Below are 22,841 nucleotides of genomic sequence, written 5' to 3' on the forward strand. Positions count from 1 at the left end.
GAATTCGTTGATTTAAAAAAAAACAACTATCGAAATGAGTTTTTCAATAGACCCAAACCCTTCAGCCAAGCAATCCTGATCAATCAGGTGTCATACCCTTCTCAATTACAAAAACACAATTTAGACAGAAGAACAAACCAAGGAAAGCCCTGAAGGCGCCGGCCGCGGAGCGGCACACCACGACTTCTTTGTGAGAAGATACAACATTGATATTTGAAAATCTTCACATAAACAATTTCACACCCCTATGGCGCTACAAGAGAATCGATTAAGAGAATCGTTCAAGAGAATCGTTAAAGATGATAATATTTACCCACTCTTCAGAACTCACGAGTGAAACATTGTGAATGTTATTCACCTGAGAAAAATTCAAGTTGCCTTGAAATCAAGGTTGATTTGAAAATGTGCAAAAACTGTCTTTTAAAAGTTAAGGTTGATTTCAAGGCTGACTTGAACTCAAAGTTGTTTTCAAAATGTGCCAGAACTATTCTTCGAAATCAAGGTTGATTTCAACTTTGCATGATTTGAGGTAACAACTTTTTCGTACTTCTCAAGAAAGGTCACGCAGTCACACTACAAATATTATTTCTGTGAAGAATTTCATGATGGTGGAAAGTGAAAACAACATTTCCCAGTCTCATTTTCTGGAAAAATAGCGCAGTTTATGAATTTCTAGGGGGTATTGATATTTCCTTTAAAACGGGGGGGAAGAGTTTCCCGTCACCCTCGGTCTCTGGTCATCTTCTATCATTTCAGGGATTATAAAGGGGAATTAAAGTTAGTGTTGTAACTTTCTAACAAGTGGAGATATTTGACCTCAAACTTATCAATATTTGGATGAATCGAAAAGTTAAACAACACAATCATTTATTTGATTGACAAGCCGTCAATCAAACAGGCACTGTTTGCCAATTTGATTGACAACCGTCAATCAAATTGACATTGTTTTTTCAGACGAACAAATCAAGGTACACCACGACTTCATAAGAAAATAAAATAATACATATGATACGCATGAAATCTTCACTGAGACAATCAAAAAATTTTGCCCTTTCAGAAAACGACGACAGGAGGATCATTGAAGATGATGATATTCACACGTTCGCTCATGGACACTTTTGGAACTAACAGATGAGACATTAAGAGGGTGTGAAACTTTTTCACAGGTCAGAAGGTGAAAAATTTCAGTTGTCTTTTGAAATCAAGGTTGACTTCAAAATGTACAAGAACTGTACTTTGAAATCAACCTTGATTTCAAGGTTTACTTCATGAGTTGCCTTTAAAATTAAGGTTGATTTCAAAATGTGCTAGAAACCCTATTTCACAATTGCTCTCTATTATGTGATGTTATAACATACTCTACTCTATATGACTGTGGAGGCGCGGTGGTCTCATGGTTAGTGCGCTCTACTCCGGATTGGGTGGTCCGGGTTCGAACCCTGGCCGGGGTCATTGTGTTGTGTTCTTAGGCAAGACACTTTACTCTCACAGTGCTTCTCTTCACCCAGGTGTACAAATGGGTACCAGCAAATGTGCTGGGGGTAACCCTGCGATAGACTAGCGTCCCATCAAGAGGGGAGTAGCAATACTCCTAACCACTTCATGCTAAGAAAACCGGAGTTAAGCACAGGTACCATGGACCACCTGGGCCCGTATAAAAGCTTTACTACTTTTACTCTATATAACCTACTCTACTATAACATACTCTCTTTTATCTCATAAGTTTCTTATCAAACTCTATTCTCCCGTCAAGTGAGTTTATGTCAAATCAGTTGTATGAAATTCTGCACTGTTTTAATTCAAAGTTTAAATACTTAACAAAACTTTTGATTTTTTTGCTCTTATTTTAGTGTTTCAGAGGCAGTCATGTTGTCTTTTTCGTCCGTCGTCAACGTTTAACGATGATCTTAGTGAAGACTGCATCAAATGATGAAGTTTTGATATTCAGGTATGTCAAAGTGTATTTAAAGAATATTTCATTTTCAAAACACTCACGCAACGTCAGTACCATGGGGCGATAAATCACGTGCCGCATACATGTTTGTTTGGTTATGAATAGATAAACGAAATCACTTTTTCAATCAAGCTAAGTGATTAACGTATCTTTCAGTTTCCAACAAATTTTCTGCCATGGCTAGTTCAAAACCACGTAAACAATTAAAAAATTTGATTTTATTAATATCGGCTGGTAATACTCTCTTAACTCGAAATATAAATAATCTGGCAGATATGAATTTGCTTCAGCCTTTGGATCGGCAATCAGGAAATAGAATATGAGAATAATTCAACTTTGCTCAGGTCAACTTTCTTATCAGTCGTTACATTCTAGATTTAAATTACGGTTTTTGTAGCTTCTCCCAGAAATTAGAATGATGCACGGTTCGTAAACATTCTCCGTGTCTTGCTGTCAGCTACAGCAGGACAAGTGTCGCTTAGGACTCTTCGATTTCTTAAAGAATTTATATTTGTTCATGTCGTGGGATCGTATCGAGCCGCCATGTTTGTTTTGCATGTTGACACCCTGAAAGCTCGTGCTATGTTCGCATCCAAATCTCGCACGGTCAAAAAAAGCTTCGGAGATTTCCAAAGCTTTATACAAAATTTTCCGCCATGAATTCGGTCTGGCCTTGTTACGCGTGTATGGAAAGTCTCAATCGATTGAAAATGGAACAGGAGCATATTTATGACAAGCATTTCTACTGTAGAGATTTTGATGGCGTTTCCTTATTTCGTTCCCACATTTCTTTACCGGGGATTTTCGATACATTCAAAGCCAAGCTCAAGGAAGGAATTCTGAAAGAAGAAGTTGAAAATTCAGCGAAAAGATCGAGAAGGCTCGTTTATTACTGCACCTTTGATTTTCCTGAGGGTACTTTTCCAGATCGACGTCGACGTCGACGTCGACATCATGAAACCCGTTGTGTGAAAGTGGTATGCGTCACCTCAAAATGCCGTATTCATTTTTGTCGTCGTGTTTTACCCAAGATGGTAATAACAATGTTTCCACATCGAGGCCACAACTGAAGATCCCTCATTGGAAAGATATGGAATATAAATCCAAAGTTCTGGCAAAATTAAATGAAAAGCCATCTACTAAAGTCGTGACCAAATACACACTGTCATATCTCTGCATTCTTCTTCTAAGCTGTTTGACTTTTTGAAGGGTCACACTTTCTGTACGGCTCTAATTAAAATCACAGATGGCTGGCGTGCAGGCCTTGATGACAGAAAGGGTATTGTTGCCATATATAGACATCGACCTCAGCAAGGCCTTCGACTCTATCTCCCATAATTTGCTAATTGCAAAGCTTAAAGCTTATGGATTTGACACAGATGCCATTAATGTTATGAAGTCTTATTTGCTTGGTCGTTGCCAAAGAGTTCGACTCTACAACGTTTTTTCGGAGTGGTAACCAATCACAGCTGGTGTACCTCAAGGATTTCTACTTGGACCCCTCATATTCAATATTTTTATCAATGACTTGAACGATTTCATCTCCACCGTGTCTCTCCGCTTAAATGCTGATGATACAACTGAATACTAACCAGATCACTCGCCTATGGTTTTACATTATACCATTAACAAGGAACTTAACGCTATTAAAGAATAGGTTACAGTAAAACATCTATCCATAAATACTGTGAAAACTCAAGCTCTTGTCATAGGAACAAACCCCTTCTAAGTACGAACTTTGGCTAGGTGATACTCCTGTGGAAATAAAAGACTCTCTAAAGATACTAGGAACCATCATTGACTCGAACCTGACCTTTAAGGAGCATTTAAAACCCCACCTTAATAAGGCATATGTTAAGACAAACGCTTTACGCAGAATTTGAGGTTTTATTCCAATGCATGTAATAAATCAATTATATAAGGCTTTTATTTTTCCTCGCCTTGAGTATTGTGCCCCAATACTTATTGGAATAACTAAATCTTTATCTGATAAATTAGGGGATGCAAGTTACTATATTCTCAGAACGTTATTAGGTTTACCGAAATCCACTTCGTATAATGGTGTTCTTAGATTAATTAACACACGTACACTGGAATAAAGGAGGTTTTTTCATGTTTTGATCCGAATGGTCCTAGTTACATTAAAGATATCTTTAAACTTCGTACAGTCAATTAAAATCTTAGAGGCTCAGGCACTAAGCTTGAGCAAAATTCCTTTTATAGCAAGTGGCACCTTAATTCCTTTGCATCTATAGCCAGCCACCTCTGGAATACTTTACCATGCAATGCTATAATTGCTGGTAATGTGAATACTTTTAGAAGTATAATCGACAAATTAAACCTTGAACCGTTTATTTATCGCTAAGCACCATAATAGGAATTTGTTACTGTGCCCTGCATATGATTGTTTATAGTATTTTATACTTCAGTAATTTTCATTATTTTCAGTATTTTGTAATTGTACGTGCACATTTTAAACGAGTATAGTGAATGCTCGTAGGCGTTATGTGGATGAATAACTATATATCTTGATATAGCTCCTCAAAAAGTATATTTTATCTCTCCTATGTTCCCAGTTAAGCTTTGGTAGCTATGTTGGAAGGTAGACATTCTGCAAATAAAGAACAAAATCATGTTCTGCAAGTCGTCCAGTCTTTTTACGGAAGCTGATCCTATGGAGGAAGGTTGGGGAGAAAAGTACTTTTGAAAATGGATAACTGAGGATAATCATACTAAAACTTTCGGGAACAAAAAGTACGATAAATTTCTTACTGAATCAGAGTACCGTAGTATAACTGATATATTTAATCTCAACGTATTCCGAAGACATTTTGCATAACTCGTTCTGTCGAAAATACTTCTCAGGGAACTTACTTGTAACAGAGGATATGATAATGTCATTTCTTTAAATGAAGTATGTAGACCAATCTAAGTGACATGTTCGAAATTCGGTTAGGCAAAGATTCGTACGGAAAAACTTCCCATTCAAGATAGTATGATAAAGTTATGCACAAAAAATGACATTTCTAGGCGTGTAAGGAGGCTTGTTTCAACTCTCTCTCAAATGCTTCCCTTGTGAAAGCCACTGCAATGAGTATCCTTCTTTGAGAGATTTCCAAGTGAAGGCGAAGGGTGATGAGGCTTCCTTTGAAGTCTAAAAAATTAGGTTTCAAAGCCTTTTTGTCTCGCTCAACTTTAGCTAAAAACTTTTTACTGAAAGCAAAATCAGTTTTTTCACGATGACAGCTGATCGAGACAAAACAATTGCTGATGGGTGGTATTCCCACATAAAGTTCCAAATCTCTTACAACACTGTAAGGCTATTTCTGAATCAAGGCAGTTTATTACTATCTTCGTTCCCCAAGGGCTGAAAATTGAGGTAAATTCCATCACGGTACTGTAAAGCAACGGCTCGCCGATGAAAATGCGGGGGGGGGGGGGGGGGGTTAACGTCAAGGTTAGTGCCTTGGGGTGCAGCCCAGCCGCGTGCAGTCCAGCCACCAGCATATCCAAATCTTACCTGAGCCCCAGAATTTCACCTATTTCTGCTTATTTCTGGCGGTGCCTGATCACTTCGAAAAAGTGATCTTGTACAACGCCAACTCACTATACTACTTTCCATATATAGAATCATTTTATAATATCAAAACGTTGGAATACCATATATTTTTATATACTATAGGAGACTAACGATATGATTTCACAGCATTTTTCCATTGCGTAACATTCTCAAAAAAGAAGGGACTTTCCGGAGGAAATGAGTCATAGCATTGTTATTTTTTTTTAATCTAAAAAAGTCTCATATAGCAGTATAAGAATAATGGATTGCAACAATGAAATCGATAAAGAACTTGAGACAGATTTACTGTCTAGTATGTAACGAGCAACTTCAAGAACATACTGTGAAAAATGAACAATGTTGTAAAACTATGAAACTTGAAGCCGATAACGGAGAAATTGTATGAGTAAGTTGTGATTTGATTCAAGGATATAAATACGTGAATGAGTACATCGATAACAACGAAAACAAATTTAAAATTATAAAAAATTCAGTTCATTAACGAAAGTATCACATTCAGAAAGTAATCTTTGATAAATGCAATAAGGACAACATGCAGATAACAACGATTGATAAAAATAAGATATTTGAGATTTTTTAAAAGAATGAGAGTGTGCTACCTCAGATTAATGATGATCGTAAAAGAATGATAAACATCGATTTCATTTTAAAACAAATACTAATGATGATGAGATTACAATACAAAAATATACCAACATTCAAATAAAAAAGAACATCAGAATTTTATATGCAATATTGAAGTAGAATAAAAACACCAAACGGTGATGATATCAAAACAATTATTTGGAGATGAATTTTTATGAATACTTCTCGTCCTATTTGTCAACTAAAGGACACACATCGATGGCGCTATCATCAAGAACCCTCAGCTGAGTAAAATAATCTTGATCGTCGTATCATTTTTTGACATTAACTCCACTCGAAACGAATCTCGTTTCTGTATTATTGTTATGTGCTAGGTTATTACAATAATGGAATCCGCTTGTCACAGCATCATCAAATGTTTTCTTGATAATTGGGTTGTCGTCAGAAAATTCTCAACAATGTTGCACGCTATGTTCTGATGAATGTTTTAGCATTTAAGATCACGCTTCCACAATTCTCCAACTTAAAATCAAAGAAGCTATTCGCATTTAATGGGAGCAACCTACACTCAATCATCAACTTTATTATGTTAGTTTAAAACTTTCCTTGTAATTTCATACATTGTTTTGTTTCTATTGTTTTTTTTGTCCAATGAGCATTTTAAATTTACACGTTAAATTGCATTAATAAGAACTGAAGAAGACAGAAGAACTATCGAGACATGTTTTCAAAAACGTTTTTTCAAATTCTTTTATATATATTTGTAAAGATTACATGATCTCTCGAGATTACCACTTGACCAAAGAAAAATAGCAATCTGATGACTCGTTTCCGCGGGAAAGCCCCTGTGTTATTATATCATTGACTTCCCTGTTCTCCGAGAATGTCACGCAATGGGAAAATGATATGAGATCAAAGCGTCAGTCTCCTATGGTATTCGAACATTTTGATATTATAAAATGATCCCATCAAATGATTCCATTAAATTATTCCATCGTATGATCTCGTTAAGTAATTTTATCTAATGATTTCGTTAAATAATTTCCACTCTGTGGTCTCGCCCCGCCAGCTCCTGCACTATTCATTTGAATGTAAATCACTGGCGCGTGTCACGAGAATATTACACGGAAAATATATTTCGCTGATTTTTTACTTTACAGGCACCACCACCCGACGAAAATCATTACCCTTTGCAACATCGGTTGATTTGGAATCACTGGGGAAATTTGGCGGTGAAGATGTCTTGCAATAAATGTTCACAACTGTTCTTAATTGTCCTTCTCAATTGCAATTAGTGACATACTCATTAGCACATAGCGAGTGGGTTTTACGACTTCATTCTAATTTCTGTCAGGAACTCTTGAACCCTTGAATGGGTTTCGGCATGTTCCGGCAAAACTCGAAAAAATTAAAAAAAGGGTAAATAAAAATTCGGGGAAAGAACTGTCCAAGCAGGAGTGAATCTCTATTGTAAGTTTCTTATCAAACTCTATTCTCCCGTCAAGTGAGTTTATGTAAAATCAGTAGTATGAAGTTCTGTTCTGTTTTAACTCAAAGTTGGTCAATTTAAATACTTTGCAAAACTTTTCACTTGTTTTGTTTTACTTCTTCTTACAGGGTTTCAGAAGCAATGACGTTGTCAACGGCGGCCTCTTTTTTCTCTGTCGTTAACGTTTCACGATGATCTGAGCGAAGACTGCTTTAAATGATGAAATTTCGATTTTAAATTAAGGTATGTCAAAGTAGCCACGATTCAACAAAAATTCGTGTTAAGAAAACATGAAATAAAGTTTAAGGTAATTCTCATATGCAGTATATTGCATATCAGAAAAAACTAAGTTTTTTCTTCTCTGGTGAACAGTGAAGCTGGTGCAGTTTGAATTACATAAGCAAGAGTAATTCAGCTTTTAAAGACCGAGGGAATATGTGAAAATAATTTACAAAACCTTCGGAATATTTCAAAGACGAGAGCGGACAAGTCCTCGAGCTCTTCTCTTTTCTGTCAAGTTCGGATATAACGCGCTCTCATTGGTTGAAAGAGCGTGCTCTATCAGAGTACAAAGCATAAAGAGCTGAGCTCAAGCTGTCACGCCATCTCCAAAATTGTGCTATGTCCGACCTTTTCCGGGACTTCTCTCTGGCTAGAAAACGAAATGGACAGTCCGAGTTTTGAAGGTTTCCACTCTCAGTTATATTACCAGCTTGCGTACGGTAATAAAAATCAAACACAGCTCAAACTTGTAGAGTATATATAGTTTCGCGTTCAAAAACAAAACAGAACAAAGCAGGAATTATGAAAAATATAGCCAAACTGGCATAAGTGTTTAAATTCATACTAATTACATGACGGTGTCAGAGCGACTGCGATCATGTTGAGGTCCATCGCGGCTACATCATCATGGCGATCTCCGGTCATCGCAGTCAAGCAAGCCTCAGAAAAACTAAGAGCTTACTCTGATATCCTTTCCGATGCGTTGAGAGGAAGGCCACATCAGTCACTGAAGCCGAGTATTACGAGGCTGTCATCCCGAGCAATCTTTATGTTCCTGTGAATTCGGCTGTCGTTTATACATATAACATGGCCTTGAGCAGTTTGTTATCTACTTGCCATGTGAAAAAAACTCGCAAGTTGTTATGAGTTTTAATTCGTCCGGAATTTAAGGAATATCTCATCTTTAAATTCTGAATTAGAGAATAAAAAACTTTAGGCAAAAGTGTTAAAGTCGACCTGCCGCGCGGAACAATTTCAGTTTGTAAACTTTTGCAAATTGTGAACTTTGATGGTTTGACATTTTTGACAGCTTTAGTCTTGTTTAACCAATTAAATTATTTGAACCATGCTAGCAAGGATTCTGATTGGTTCATTGTAGCATGCTTTATGAGAGTATGAAGCATGCTTATGACACTGTTGTTCGCTTTGAAAATAAAATTTGTTTTGAAAATTGAAAGTGATGCGTGGGGAATTGAATGGATTCTGTATTTTAAAACAAATAGAGAATCCGTGGCTGTGCTCTGTTCTGTTGTAAGGCACTACGTCTCGTGTTTCTCCCTACACTTCTTTCCTGCTCTCGCCGTTTCCTGCGTGCTTTACAGCAGAATAGAGCACAGTCAAGACTTCCCTATTTGTTAATTAAAGGACGGCTTCAGAGACAGATTTCCATAATCAAGATTCTGCAAATAAAATGCAAATTAACCAGGCATGGTCTTCAATGAACCACACGCTCAGCGGTCAGAAATTTTCGCAGAATTCACATTGAGTATTTCTCTCAAACTTCCTAACTTAGTATTAATTACTTTGGTGTTTAGTGGTCGAATTTCCGAGTCTGTTTATACACAAAATCAACTATTGTTTAATCTGTATTACCTTAATTTCTTCTGCATTGTGTTACATGAAAACTGGATTTCTCTCAGCAAATCATAATGTAGAGGTTTAAATTTTTTTAGAAAAAATGTGGAAGTTTAAATTGTTATAGGAATAGGAAACATTTATGTGGTGCATGTCAAGCGCTGATTTACTTCGAAAATTTCTGTGAAATTTGTTTTGAAAAATATTGGGGAAGAAAGCGTTTAGTCGCTACTGCGAGCAAACGATTGAAAGGTCCCTGCCCCTTGCTGAGGCGGCCAACAATTTCCGAGAAACACAAGCTTAAATGTTGTGACTTTCACAGTCACCAGGCTGTCTTCCGCATCCACTTCTAGCCAACACCAGCACTTACCTTTACATGGAAAATCCTGGTGCCACGTCGAGAGAAATTTTATTTGATCCTTTTTGGCATATTTTCCTTAGTTCATCCCAATATAACAAATAATACTGTCTAATTAAGAATCCGTTAGATTTTAAGACCGACGAGGAAGAGCTCTAATTAATCATTACCTTGCACAGTGAAAGTGTTACTTTGTCCGCAAGTTCAGACAAAAATTCTTCTTGCCTCGTTAGTAATGATCAGTAAAACTGTGTAAGAGCTTTTACCTGCTTGACTAAGAAACTTCAAAATAGGTCAGTTTTCTGCCATATCTTATTCAAAACCATGCCAAAAATTGCAAAAAGTGATTTTATTAATATCGGCTCGTAATACTCTCCAAAAGTATCTTTACTCGAAATAGAAATAATCAGTTGTGAATTCGCTTCAGCCTTCGGATCGGCAATCAAAAAAATAGAATACGAGAATAATTCCTAATTGTTCAGGTCAAATTTCTTATCAGTCGTTACATTCTAGAATAGTCCATTTTACAGTTGTGTGCTTGGTTGCCAAGCCTTTGAACAGGAATGAGGCTAAGGGTGACCTTGTTGTGATACAAACCTTGCTGCTTTTCAAATGCAAATTACTCTGTTATCATGCTAACGAGATACTGGTCTCTATCACAACAAGGTCACCTTCAGCCTCACTCCAAATCAAAGGCTTGGCAACTAAGTACACAACTGTGAAATGGCCTATTAAATTACGGTTTTAGTAACTTCTCCCAAATTTAGAATAATGTGCGGTTCGTCATCATTGTCTGTGTTTAAATATCCTCTTCAAGCACACTGAGTAGAAATTGGTCTCTATTTAACAAATAGAGCCGAAGCCTCGACTGTGCTCGGTTCTGTTGTAAAGCACGCAGGAAGCGGTTAGAGCACGAAAGAAGTGTAGGGAGAAGTTTTGGCATTGTTTATATTTTTGCTCGGGAAGGAAGAGTGTTAAAGAAGTACTTCAGTTTCCCAGAAAGTTTAAACTAAACACTTTATCTAAACTTGCGTTTTCAAGGTCATACATACTAATAGTGCATAAAATTTCTATTCGACTTTGTAACAGTCTTGTAACTTTACCCACTTTACAGCAGTCCTGTTTCTTTACTATCAAGTACTCAAGATTTGACAACTTGCCCAATATTTGTTTGCAATTTTTCTTTCTCTTGCATCAGCACCAATGGCAAGATAAACCAAAAAGACCACTGCACAAAATTTCATAGCTGCCGTGTAACTGTCTGAGTACCCCCTGATTTCAATGAGTCTCGATGATGACTGAGAAATATTGCAAACCCCATCCTATCAACCCTTGAAACGCTTATGATTTTCCTTACAATTTTTACACATTTTTACTTCTGACAACTCCGAGGAAAAAATACAAATGTTTTTCTCTTTTTTACTCTCTAAAGATCTTATAAAACGATCGTGACAATATAGCCGCCATCTTGGATTTACCCATGATGCGATGTGAATTACAACGTTGTTTTTTTTCTTGTTTTTCGATTAATCCTTTTACAAATTTTTACTTCTGAGAACTCCGAGGAAAAAATACAAATGTTTTTCTCTTTTTTACTCTCTAAAGATCTTATAAAACGATCGTGACAATATATTTAAGGGATTTTATTCTGAGCCTCGTTTCCATGTTAGCGCCATTTTTGGCGAAATTTTAAATCGAAAATTCCCCATCAAAGCTACTCATCCACAAAGGTTATCATACAAATTGAAAAACACCCTAGGCAGTAGAATCACATGATAACACTTAGATTTTGTCCTTCGGTTTGGTACCGAAAAGTGGCTTGGCCCCTAGACTAATAGTTTCGGCCATGAATTTTGCTTGGCCTTGTCATGAGTGTATAGAAAGCCTCCATCAAATTACAGTAGAATGGGAGCATGTATATGTCAAGCATTCCTACCGTACAGATGTTGATGACGTTTCCTTATTTCGTCCAAACATATCCTTACGGAGGGTTTTCAATACATTCGTAGCTGATCTTCAAGATGGCAATCTGAGAGAGGAAATTGATTCAAGGCACGGACCGATTAGACTCGTGTACCATGTCCTATTTAATTCTATTGTGGGTACCTTTCCAGATCCAAGTCGACGTCGACGAGGGGGCCGAATTATACATTATGAAACCTGTTTTGTTAAAGTCGTATGTGATTCCTCGAGATGCCTCCTCTGTGGCCGTCGTTTACCTCGCGTGGTAGTCACCATGTTTCCACATGAAGACCGCAACTAAAGACACCGCATCGAGAAAGAAGCTTATGGAATATAAATCCAAAGTTTCGGCAAAATCAGATGAAGAACTTGTTATTATACTCATAAAGTGCAAAAGCCGGTCAAAATGAAGCCGCTCAATCAATGTAATCGTTAGATACTAGATTATCAAATCAAGAAACAAACAGAGCTATACCTTGCTAATGCAACTGATATATTTTCATTAAGTTGTAACGACATGGTTCAGTTGCTGTGAGCGTTTTTAACTCCAGATCAAGTTGAACTCCATCATGAAGTCATCTGGCCAAATTGACTGAAGTTCCATGTCCCAAGTACAACTAATTTCCCTAATCTTAGAAGTAGAATGGATGTAATTTTTGAATATAGGAGATAATGCTGGGTGCAATGGAATTTAATCAATAAAATGACGATAGAAGTCGATCATAAATTCGATATCTGTATCTTTGACATCATGTTGAATCAAAGCTATTTTCCTAGCTATGTATGCTAGTTTGATATTCCTAGAGACGAAAATAATGAGAGAGAGAGAGAGAGACTTCATGCATGCCATGTCCATCTTACCGCCCTTCACCGCTCAGAATGATAGAGCGAAAATCGACCATAAATGCATTGGTCTTCTACAGCTTAATTTGACGTTCCTTTTAAGAATAATCAAAGCCTTGTTTTGTCACGCTCAGCTTTAACTAAAAAGTTTTTTACTGAAAGCGAGTGAAGAAGATTGCTGATGGGTGGTACTCCCATATAAAGTTTGAGATCTTTCACATCACTGTGGGGCTATTTCTGAATCGAAGCAGTGTATTTCTATCTTCGATCCCTAACGATTGAAAATCGAATTAAATTCCATGACAATCCTGTACTGGCTCCGTTGGAAGCAACGTGACAGACTAAAATTCTAAACTCAAAGATTTATTTCAGGTGACTGAAATAAATAAAAGCCATAGTTATTATTTTGATGATTGTATTCTAAATTTCATTTTTTTAAAACTGTGTGCAATATATAATTATTATCGTGTCTATACTTGTGCGAGTGGTTTAATTTAATGGCTTGTAAGAGACCACTTAGAGTGTTTTCTTTGAAGGAAATGGTTGAATGCTATATTTTTGATGTAGTTTGATTGTTTTTATGTGATTTTTTTGTAGCAACTTGCACAAGACTTGAGCGGGAAGATGTTGCAAAGAGGAATTAAATGGTATGGTAAGATTTTGCTTTGCCAGTGTATGCGGCCATTAGATTAGCAAAGAGTGAGGAAGTGCAAAAACATGCCCGATATATTGCAAGATTGACAGTCAGGTTCATGCTTTGATAGAGCTCAGTTAGTGGGTGAACACCCTGTGGCTGGAGGGCGGTTGAAAGTCCAAAGCAGTAGGCTGAGAGGGGGGCAGCAAAATCTTGATGGATAGGGTTAGGAGCATACCCCGCCATCAAGCCATACTCGCCGATAAAAATGCAGAGGGCTTAACGTCAAGCTTAGTACCCTGCATGCAGCCAGCCACTATCCATGGGTGGGTTGCAAATGGCTCTGTAAGGAGAGCTCTAGGGGTGGGTATGTTATTGGACCCCTTGTCCAACTGGCAGTTTTCTATGAAGCTAGAAGGGACTTGTCTTATTCATCTTATTTGACTGCCTGCATTACAGGATGGGTGGTTATGCTTGTACCCTTTTCACACCACAGACACTAGGCTAACACTCCATGACTGGAGGGTGGTTGAGTGTCAAAAGCATACCTTTGGGGAGAAGGCTCTATTGACATTGCAAGAACCTGATGTCTTGGTTTTCGCTTGAAGGTGATTATCGCCATAGTGGCCTTGACTACGCTTTCAATGAAAAGTCTTCTATTAATGCATTACTAAAGGCGGATAATTCTATTACTGTAAACAGAATAATTGCTATTGGTCAGTTGGTTGTAGCAAATTGATAAAAATAGCCTTTTAAGATTGGTCTGATGAAGATAGAAATCCTCTTAAAGCGTAAAACACACCAAAATCAAAATTTCAAAGTACTGGTAACTAAACCCGTCACTGAAAGCGATCGGAACCTGGGACTAGCTCTGTCCTGCTAATTAAGGCGCCATTTTTGTAACTATGCAATGTACATTTCAACAAGATGCAGAAGCGCACAAGTATGAGCCATCCCCGGCAAACCAAAGGATTTAGGGCTGGTGGGCATTTTACAGACGAATTAGGTCTGTTTGGTGGATCAACTTCATTAAGTGCCCTATGGAACAGGAAATCTTTAACCCAGGAGATGAGATTCAAATGGCATGCCTCTGTTTCTCTTTCGCTCAATTACTTCAAGATGACCTGGATAAAGTGAAACAACACTGGTACACACATTTAATAAGGGGCTGTAGCCATGACACTATCAGTGGAAGACCGGATGAACTATTCTTTCTCCCAGAGCTTCATGGAAAGTAGATAGTCTACTTCACCCAATCCTGGATGATGTGATCTAATCCATGAGGGAGAACCTGACCCACGAAGAGGAGAAAAGTATCTACTAAGAGTACTTTGAATATGTAATTGAAAACACTGAATTGCAGCTGCCCCACAATTGAAGAGTGACTCTTTCTGTTTAAAAGAACTCCTTGAAATTGCTAACGTATGATGTATGACGAACAAGAACGAGCTGTGCGATATCGGTGGAGGTAGGTAATCGCACATTAAGTGTTCCCTTTGTTATAAGCCCATCACACTAATGATCATATAGCCATGACTGATTTATGCTTTTTATTTTCCATTTCACTACTTTGCAAGTAAAACTAAATAAGGTCCGCATCAAACTCGACTTTAAAATCTTTTAAAATAATTATCCATCACAAGTGGTTACCAGTACATCTCACAAAGCAGTTATCTTTTGACAGCAAGTGTTATTTCCTCGAAGTGTTCATAGAAACAAGAATGTGATCAGTAGATTTCAACTGGACAATATATAGATTCAAGTAAATGAACAACTTGGAAATTTGCTTTCTTTCTCATCATACTAAAGCAATGATATCTACTAATGACATTGGAACCAAAACGATACCAACACACACAGGGGTTTGCTACTTAAATTCCATTACTTATGGCAAAAAATCTGCTATCTCTTCCCCTACACTAGCAGTCAATTTTTATAGTCCTCCCTTTCTTAAGCAAATAGAGAAGCCATGACTGTGCTCTATTTCTGTTGTGAAGCATGTCGGAAGCTGCTAGAGCATGAAGGAAGTGGTAGAGTTCTCAAGCCACTTCTTAAGTGCTTTACAAAAGAACAGAGCACTGTCAAGGCTTCTCTATTTGTTTTATAATAAAGAATCTGTTAAATAATGCATTACTCTCAATTTTCAAAAGAAACTTAAGGCAATAAATTATGACTGGTCTTAATGGGGGCATAGTTTTTTTACATTTTTGATACTAAATTTGTCTTCCCTCTAATTTTGCCCACTCTTGTCTGTTTTACATGCCCTTTAGAGTCAGTTTTTGTTTTGTTTTAGAGGAGATCACATTAAGCCATCCTAGATAAAATGCAGCTGGTCAAAATGCTTTCCTAGTCTTAATACAGTAAAGATATTGTGGCACTTTATATGGCACTTTTTATAAACAAGGATGTCCTCTGAGATTTTCTTAAGCTCATGGCTCAGCCTTTTGTGACTTTGATATGAGAGTAACTCTTAAATGTGGTGCACATTTTGATTGAGTATTTAAAGTAATCACAAAAAACAATCACAATGACTAAATAATAACTCTAAATCAAGACACAAACAAAGTTTACTTTTCAAAGAGCAGGAAGACTTGACCCTAACATCACAATGTACATTGTCCATAATATTCTATTTATACAAGAATAATTTGTTCAGCGATCAAGAGCTTCTTAAGTTGGTGATCATTTCCTTTATTCTCATAACCTTCCTGTTTGATTCAGGGTTAATAATGTAGGGAGAAATCAGATGCTGGTCAGCTCTCAGTGATTGAAGGGTTAAGTCATGATTGGGTTAAGTATAACATCTGACCAGGTGAGAGATTGATGTGAGTTTGTTGGACCACTCATACAGCAAAGTGAAGCGATACCAATGCACTGGATACTAAGTTGAAAATTTCCTTATCTTGCAGGACACCTTCAGTTACGATTCAAAAGCGTGGTCTTCCAGATCTTCAGTTCCTCCCAAAAATGGAGTCACAGGATTGGATCACTTGGAGACTGTGTTACCAACCTACTGGAGCACATCCTTTGCAGTTCCCCTTATTCCAGAATCGGATATGGCAGAGGAGGATCAGGATATGAAAATGCATGAGGAAAAAGAGCTTTGTAGAGGGTAGACAATGGAGACAAAAATATCAAGGTATTTGGATACATTTTTCTTTATTTAAGACACTGAACTGCTCTGCTCCAGGAAAAAGCTGCATGCAACATGGAGTAATGATCATGCTCTAATTTCAGGTGGAATTTTAACCCTTTAACTCCCAGGATCCAATTGTCAATTCTCCCCTCTAGCTGCTACACATTTTTTTGTAAGCTAGTTGTAAGGATTTGATGGTAGATCAAGATAACAACTTCTACCTGATAAGTTTGGGTATTCTCATTAACTTTTTATTGGATAATGACTGGATATTATAGGGAGAAGTTACTTGTTAATCACTTGTGGGAGTTATAGGGTTAAATATGGGTTTTTGCTTTTGCTGTTAAATGAAGGGAAAGTAAAAGTGGGTCAGTGAATTCAAACAGGTTTCTCTTTGTATTGTAGTTACATGAAGGAAAATCTGCCATTCTTGGGAGATTTATCACTTTTCCTTTAACCCTTTAACTCCCAGAAGTGATGAACATGTAACTTCTCCCTATAATATCCATAAATTGTCAGACAATTAGGTAATGAGAATACTCAAACTTATCTGGTAGAAGTTGTTATCTTGATCTAGCATCAAATCCTCACAACTAACTTAAAAAGAAATGTGTGGCAGCTAGAGTGAATAATTGATGATTAGATCTTGAGAGTTAATGGGTTAACATTTCATCCACAGACTGTATGGTAGTTGACAATTTTTAATTGAATCAAGTTTTAAAGTGAGGGCCAGACACAAACACTTAAATTACAGGAAATAAATAGCAGACCATGATAATATTAGTGACCAGTTAATATTTTATTGCCAAGAGGGGGGGCTGAGATGATTTTTGGGGGGATCACATGGTTTTCAGGTGAACGGTGAGGGGATCTGTCATTCACAAACAGACTATAGAGGCATTGTAGAAAATCGAGTGTTTTTTCTTTTGTATTTTTCCCGTTCACCCCCATTCCCTTCTTTAGAACCTCACCACACAAGCCACATTTACCTGATAGGGGTTAATCATTGAAATTCAAGTAGTAGAATGTAGGAAAAAATGCATGTACAATGTCTCCTGATATTCCATTTGAATAAGCTTAGTTGTCCTGCAGCTGTAGCCTGGAATTCCACTTGAATAAGCTTAGTTGTCCTTAGTTGAGACGACTCGATACGCATTATTGTGAGTACAATTCAAGACCAAATTTTGTCAAGGATGGAAACACACCTCCAAGGGCTTCTTTATTTCAACAGTTACAAACATTACTTAAGACATCATTTTCATAAAAAGTTCTCAATCTAATTCAGTGCAGCAGCTCCTGAGATGATCTCAATCAATTCCCTTGTAATCACAGCTTGGCGAGTTTGATTGTATGTCAGAGTCAACTTGTCAATCATTTCACCTTTAAGTTCAGATCTTGCACCAAGATCTCATTAGTAATTCTCCTTACTGTCTACCATACAGTTCTTGTGATGTTAGTTTTGAGAATTTGGTATTGGATCAACTACTAATCCTCTAACTGATATATTTCTTTATTTTTGTCACTTATCTGCTCGATATTGTATTGATATCGCAAGGAGAAATTCTGTCTTGGTCACTTATGGGAGTGAAAGGGTTAAGAGAGATGGAAAGAGTCAACTTTAATGAGTGTAAAGTTCTTTTGTACACCATTTTGGGGTTGAAATACTCATTCTCTGACCAAATCACATGAACAAGGGTTGATAATGTTGGGAGAAATTAGATGCTAGTCAGCTCTTAGTGGTTTAAGGGTTAAATCATGATTGGGTTAAGTATCGCATCTGACAGGGTGAGAGATTAGTGCAAGTTTGCTGGACCACTCATAGAACAAAGTGAAGTAATACCAATGTAATGGATGCTAAGTTGAAAATTTCCTTATCTTGCAGGAAACCTTCAGTTACCTTCAGGTCTTCAGTCTCTCAAAAATGGAGTCACCAGATTGGATCACTTGGAGACCCTGTTTCCAACCTACTGAAGCACTTCCTTCACTAAGATATGCCATGGCATGAAGGGTTCAATTCACATGTAGCAGGTAATGGATTCAGCAGGGTACAGATAAGTGTCATTGGCAATGAACAAGATGATTGCAATTCCCCAGATTCCAGAATCGGATCTGGTGAAGGAGGATCAGGATACGAAAATGTGTGTGGATACAGAGCTTTGTGGAGTGCAGACAACAGAGACAAAAATATCAAGAAATTTGGTTACATCTTCATTCAATAAAGACACTGAACCACTCTACTCAAGGAAAGAGCTGCATGCAACATAAAGCAATGATCATGCTTTAATCTCAGTATTGGGATTTTGAAATGTGAATTTTGGCTTTAGCTATTAAAATGAAAGGTAAATAAAAGTGTGTTAATGAATCCAAATCACCTTTCTCTTTGTAATGTAGTCACTCAAAGGAAAATCTGTTTTTCTTGGGAGATTTGTCACTTTTAACATCAAAAGTGACCATTATGTTACTCCTCCTTTTACATTTTGTTTAGAGATTTTCTGATAGATGACAATTTTCAATAACATCAAGTGTCTAACCCTTTAAATCCCATGAGTGACCAAGACAGAATTTCTCCTTACAATATCAAGTAGACAAGTGATGAGAGTGAAGAAAAATATCAATTAAGGGATTATAACTTGATCTAATACCAAATTCTCCAAACTAACATAACAAGAACTATATGGCAGACAGTAAAGAGAATCACTTATGAGATCTTGGGTGTTAAAGGGTCAAGTTAGGGCCAGACACAAACACTTAAATGATATGCAACCAGTTATCATTTTATCATCAAGGGAAGGGGGTTGGAGGCTCTTCTGGGGATCACATGGTTTTCAGGTGAACGGTTAGCGGTTTTGTCAGTCACAAACAGACTTTAAAAAGGCACTGTAGAAAATAGTGTTTTTTTTTTCCCATTCACCCCTATTTCCCTCTTAACCCTTTCATTCCCATGAGTGACCAAGACAATTTCTCCTTACAGTATCAATACAATATCAAGCAAATAAGTGATGAAAAAAAAGAAAAATATCAATTTGGGGATAATCAGTTGATCCAACCCTCAATTCTCTGAACCAACATTATAACAGTTGTATGATTGACAGTAAGGAGAATTAAGAATTTGGTTTGGGAGTTGAAGGGTTAAGAACCTTCCCACACAGACTACATTTACCTGATCAGGGTTAATTATTCAAATTCAGTTGGTAGAGTGTAGGAAAAATTTATGTGACCTGTTATTCCATTTAATTAAGCTTAGTTGTCCAGCAGCTGTAACCTGATATTCCATTTGAACAAACTTGGTTGTTGTGCAACTATACAAGGAACTTGCTCTGCTCCCATTGACACCTGAACTGCCTGTAACTGCCCATGCCACGCAGTGAACTTGTGTGAGAGATGCTTCCCCCCCCCCCAACTACCCTATTAAGCATAATTTTGTCTCCAAAGTTCCTCTGTTGTTAGAGGATCTATAAACCAATCAGGATCTGTCTTTTGTGAAGATATTTTGATGACTGTAGGGGTTACTAGAAAGGCATCATTTTATGTGTTCACAAGAAATGATCAAATGTGAAATCAAAGGAAACTGTGAATAAATCGTGGGTACATTACGTTTGAATGAGTTTTGAAGATAAGAAAATTCCTCTTTACAAAAACATTCACTTTTACAAGTAAACATAGGCAGCCAGTGGGTAACCCTCGGATAGAGTTGAAACTACTCAGAATTACCTTGAACTGCTGGGGTGATGTTGGATGGACAATCAGAATTCACATTTTGGCTATTGTTTGACCTACACCATTCCTTAAACTTCACTTTTTGCCGTTAAATCGTATACTATAGCAGATTTCTGACATAAAATTTGTATGAATGTGCTTCAGGTTGTGAATGAATAACTTGCTCCATTCTTGTATAACATGTGTATTAGCCCATGTACCCTGGTGTGACATGTTGGCTAAATACCTTGACCATGAATAGTCTGTACTACTTTTGATGAATCTTTCTGGATTGTTTGTGATATATTGAACACCAGTGCTACGAACATTCATGTGATAGTTAGGTTTACCATACAACTGATGGAACACAACTCTTAAGAAACAATCACTTGCACCACGAACATCTGATATTCTCAAGCCATGTTGAGCTAATCGAGATTGTAAAATTAATTAAGATGGTTTGGATTATTTCCTTGAGTAACAGGTCCAGCGTTTAACTCGATATCTCCTGTTGTAAGTAACTTTGCCCTTGAAACAAAATACTTGTGATTTCGTTTCTTATACTTTATTAAATAACATTGAACAACATGTACAAATTCATCATGAAAAATAACTGATACTTCACACGTCTTTTTATGCTTTGCAGTTCTTGTTGAAAATATAAACATGACCAATAGCAAAATACAACCTTAAACCTTATGCACGAGTGATTCCAACTGGTTTGCCTCTAAACATTCTGGTTTTAAGATAGTTATGGTAATCAAGCGATAGAATCGTTTTCAACGCCGACGAATGTAGTAAACTTTGCACAATATGAGACCTTGCATACCTCTTAATTGCTTCACTCTAGTTCAGTAAGTTCAGAATTTTCTTCCACGGTAATCTTGATGGTTCACTATCACGACGGACGCCTTTGCTGATACGATTGGACTTTGACCTACTTCTTCGATCCTGTATGATTTCTGTGACCACCAGATCAGTCTTCTGACTGCGTTTCGTTCGGCTTGGCCACAAGAGTGTTTTGGTTGGATATTATGGACTGGTTATGCTACTCATGTTTCTAATGTCTCTGTTTAACCTTATGTTCGAGTGCTCATAGGTTCCCTCGTGAGTTCGATCAAAGTGTCGCTAATAAGATTCACTCGTAAAAGGTTCACTATTCATAAACCCCCTATGAGCTTGGAGGATCGACGGGCAAACGTCTCGAGGGGTCAAAGACTCCTCGCATTCAGCGTCTACACAGCTTACTACCACATGCTTACTGCGACGAGTATACGTCGAAACTTTCTCGAAGAAAAGAACAATTCTAATTCACCGTCGCGGCATTTACTTCGGAAAGTCGACAGACGCGTCCCGGTATTATTTCGGAAAGTCGATATCAATTGGTCTGCCGTTGACATATCGACCTGTTTACGTCTGAGTGAGTGACAAATTTGCATATTCTGACTCCTAAGAATAATCGCTTCTACGCTTCGCGTATCTACGACTAAAAATAAAGTGGATCAATGAATCAAAAGTACGCTTCTCTTTATTTTGTAGTTACTCAAAGGAAAATCTGTCCTTCTTGGGAGATTTTATTCCCACAAGTGGCGGTCGTGACCGAAGCGTTACATTGAATTTGTTGATAGGTTCGTGACGGAAGTACAGAAATATGACAGGTGATTTGGGTTGATTGATTGTGAGATCGGAGTTAATAGTGAGTAGAAGAAAAAGAATAGAGTACATCAAAGCCAGTGGAAAAATGCAGTGAGATCATATCGTTAGTCTCCCACAATATTCCAACGCTTTGATATTATAAAATGATGCAATGAGAGTATTTCAATCTTTTATATCCAAAAAATTATTTCTATCTTTTACATCTATCTTTTGCTTCCATAAAATGGAAAGTAGTATAGAGAGTTGGCGTTTTTAAGAGATCAATTTTTCAAAGTGGTTTCGTACCGCTATATCCCATACTACTAGCTCGACGTTTCTCAGTTCGTGCCTTGCGGAAGTCTCTGTTCAGGGCGCCCCCCTGGCAATGTGAAAGAAGCGAATATTTATGCACACAAGGACCATGTGCATCGAACACAACAAAGAATCGGACATGTAATCTATTACTTCCACTGCGAAGAAGCATTTCATTGCTCCAGTTTTGACTTAAATTGCCTCATGTAGTAGCGTATGATCGCTGTCGTTAGAAAAAATTGAGATTTGAAGCTGATATATGGCAAAAACTAACAGTACAAGATTACAAGTATCTCTTACTTTATTACAAAATAGATTATTGTAAAACGAACACAACACCAATGACAGGATAAACCAGACAATTATCTGTGCGAAACTTCTTCACCACCCAAAGTTATCCTCTCATTTACCTCATACCATTGTCAGGAAACCAGGAATTTTCGAAAATAATCGATAGCCTTGAGATATATCTTCTTTTCCGACTCCAAAGAAAAATGAAACAAGAAATGGATTGAGGAAATTCTGATAGTTCAGAGAGTGACAGAGACAGAATGCATAAACTAATTGAAATATTTAATCGCTTCTTTATCAACTTCATTTCGAGACTTTCTCAACGATATTCGCTTAGTCTCAGCGAGTAGAATAGAATTTTAGAAATCATTGCGAATTATCCCAAAATAAAAGAAGAAACATGGTAATTACAAGTTTAGGAAGACCTCGGGATTAACAAGACGGCTCTCGCTCTGGGTGTCCTTAAAGCTTCGTCGCACAACTTTACAATACTTATTACCTTTTCATTT

General features: G+C 37.2%; 2 long non-coding RNA genes across 7 annotated transcripts; both read left to right on the forward strand.

Annotated features, from left to right (window-relative positions):
• The first annotated feature begins 980 nt into the window (after positions 1 to 980).
• On the forward strand, positions 981 to 4,684 carry LOC136284288 (uncharacterized). The gene is made up of 3 exons (XR_010719120.1): positions 981 to 1,166; positions 1,851 to 1,948; positions 4,531 to 4,684. It is a non-coding gene; the product is annotated as an uncharacterized lncRNA (long non-coding RNA).
• A 2,676-nt stretch (positions 4,685 to 7,360) lies between these two features.
• Positions 7,361 to 18,754, forward strand: LOC136284285 (uncharacterized). Of its 6 annotated transcripts, none has more exons than XR_010719115.1 (6): positions 7,361 to 7,589; positions 7,737 to 7,851; positions 13,226 to 14,730; positions 15,984 to 16,074; positions 16,172 to 16,401; positions 18,281 to 18,754. It is a non-coding gene; the product is annotated as an uncharacterized lncRNA (long non-coding RNA). The 6 variants fall into 6 exon arrangements; XR_010719114.1 differs by having other exon boundaries at positions 13,226 to 13,870; positions 14,382 to 14,730; positions 15,984 to 16,401; XR_010719113.1 differs by having other exon boundaries at positions 13,226 to 13,275; positions 13,722 to 14,730; positions 15,984 to 16,401.
• The last annotated feature ends 4,087 nt before the right edge of the window (positions 18,755 to 22,841 follow it).

The sequence above is a fragment of the Pocillopora verrucosa genome, chromosome 11 (assembly GCF_036669915.1).
Source record: "Pocillopora verrucosa isolate sample1 chromosome 11, ASM3666991v2, whole genome shotgun sequence".
Classification (NCBI taxonomy): Eukaryota; Metazoa; Cnidaria; class Anthozoa; order Scleractinia; family Pocilloporidae; genus Pocillopora; species Pocillopora verrucosa.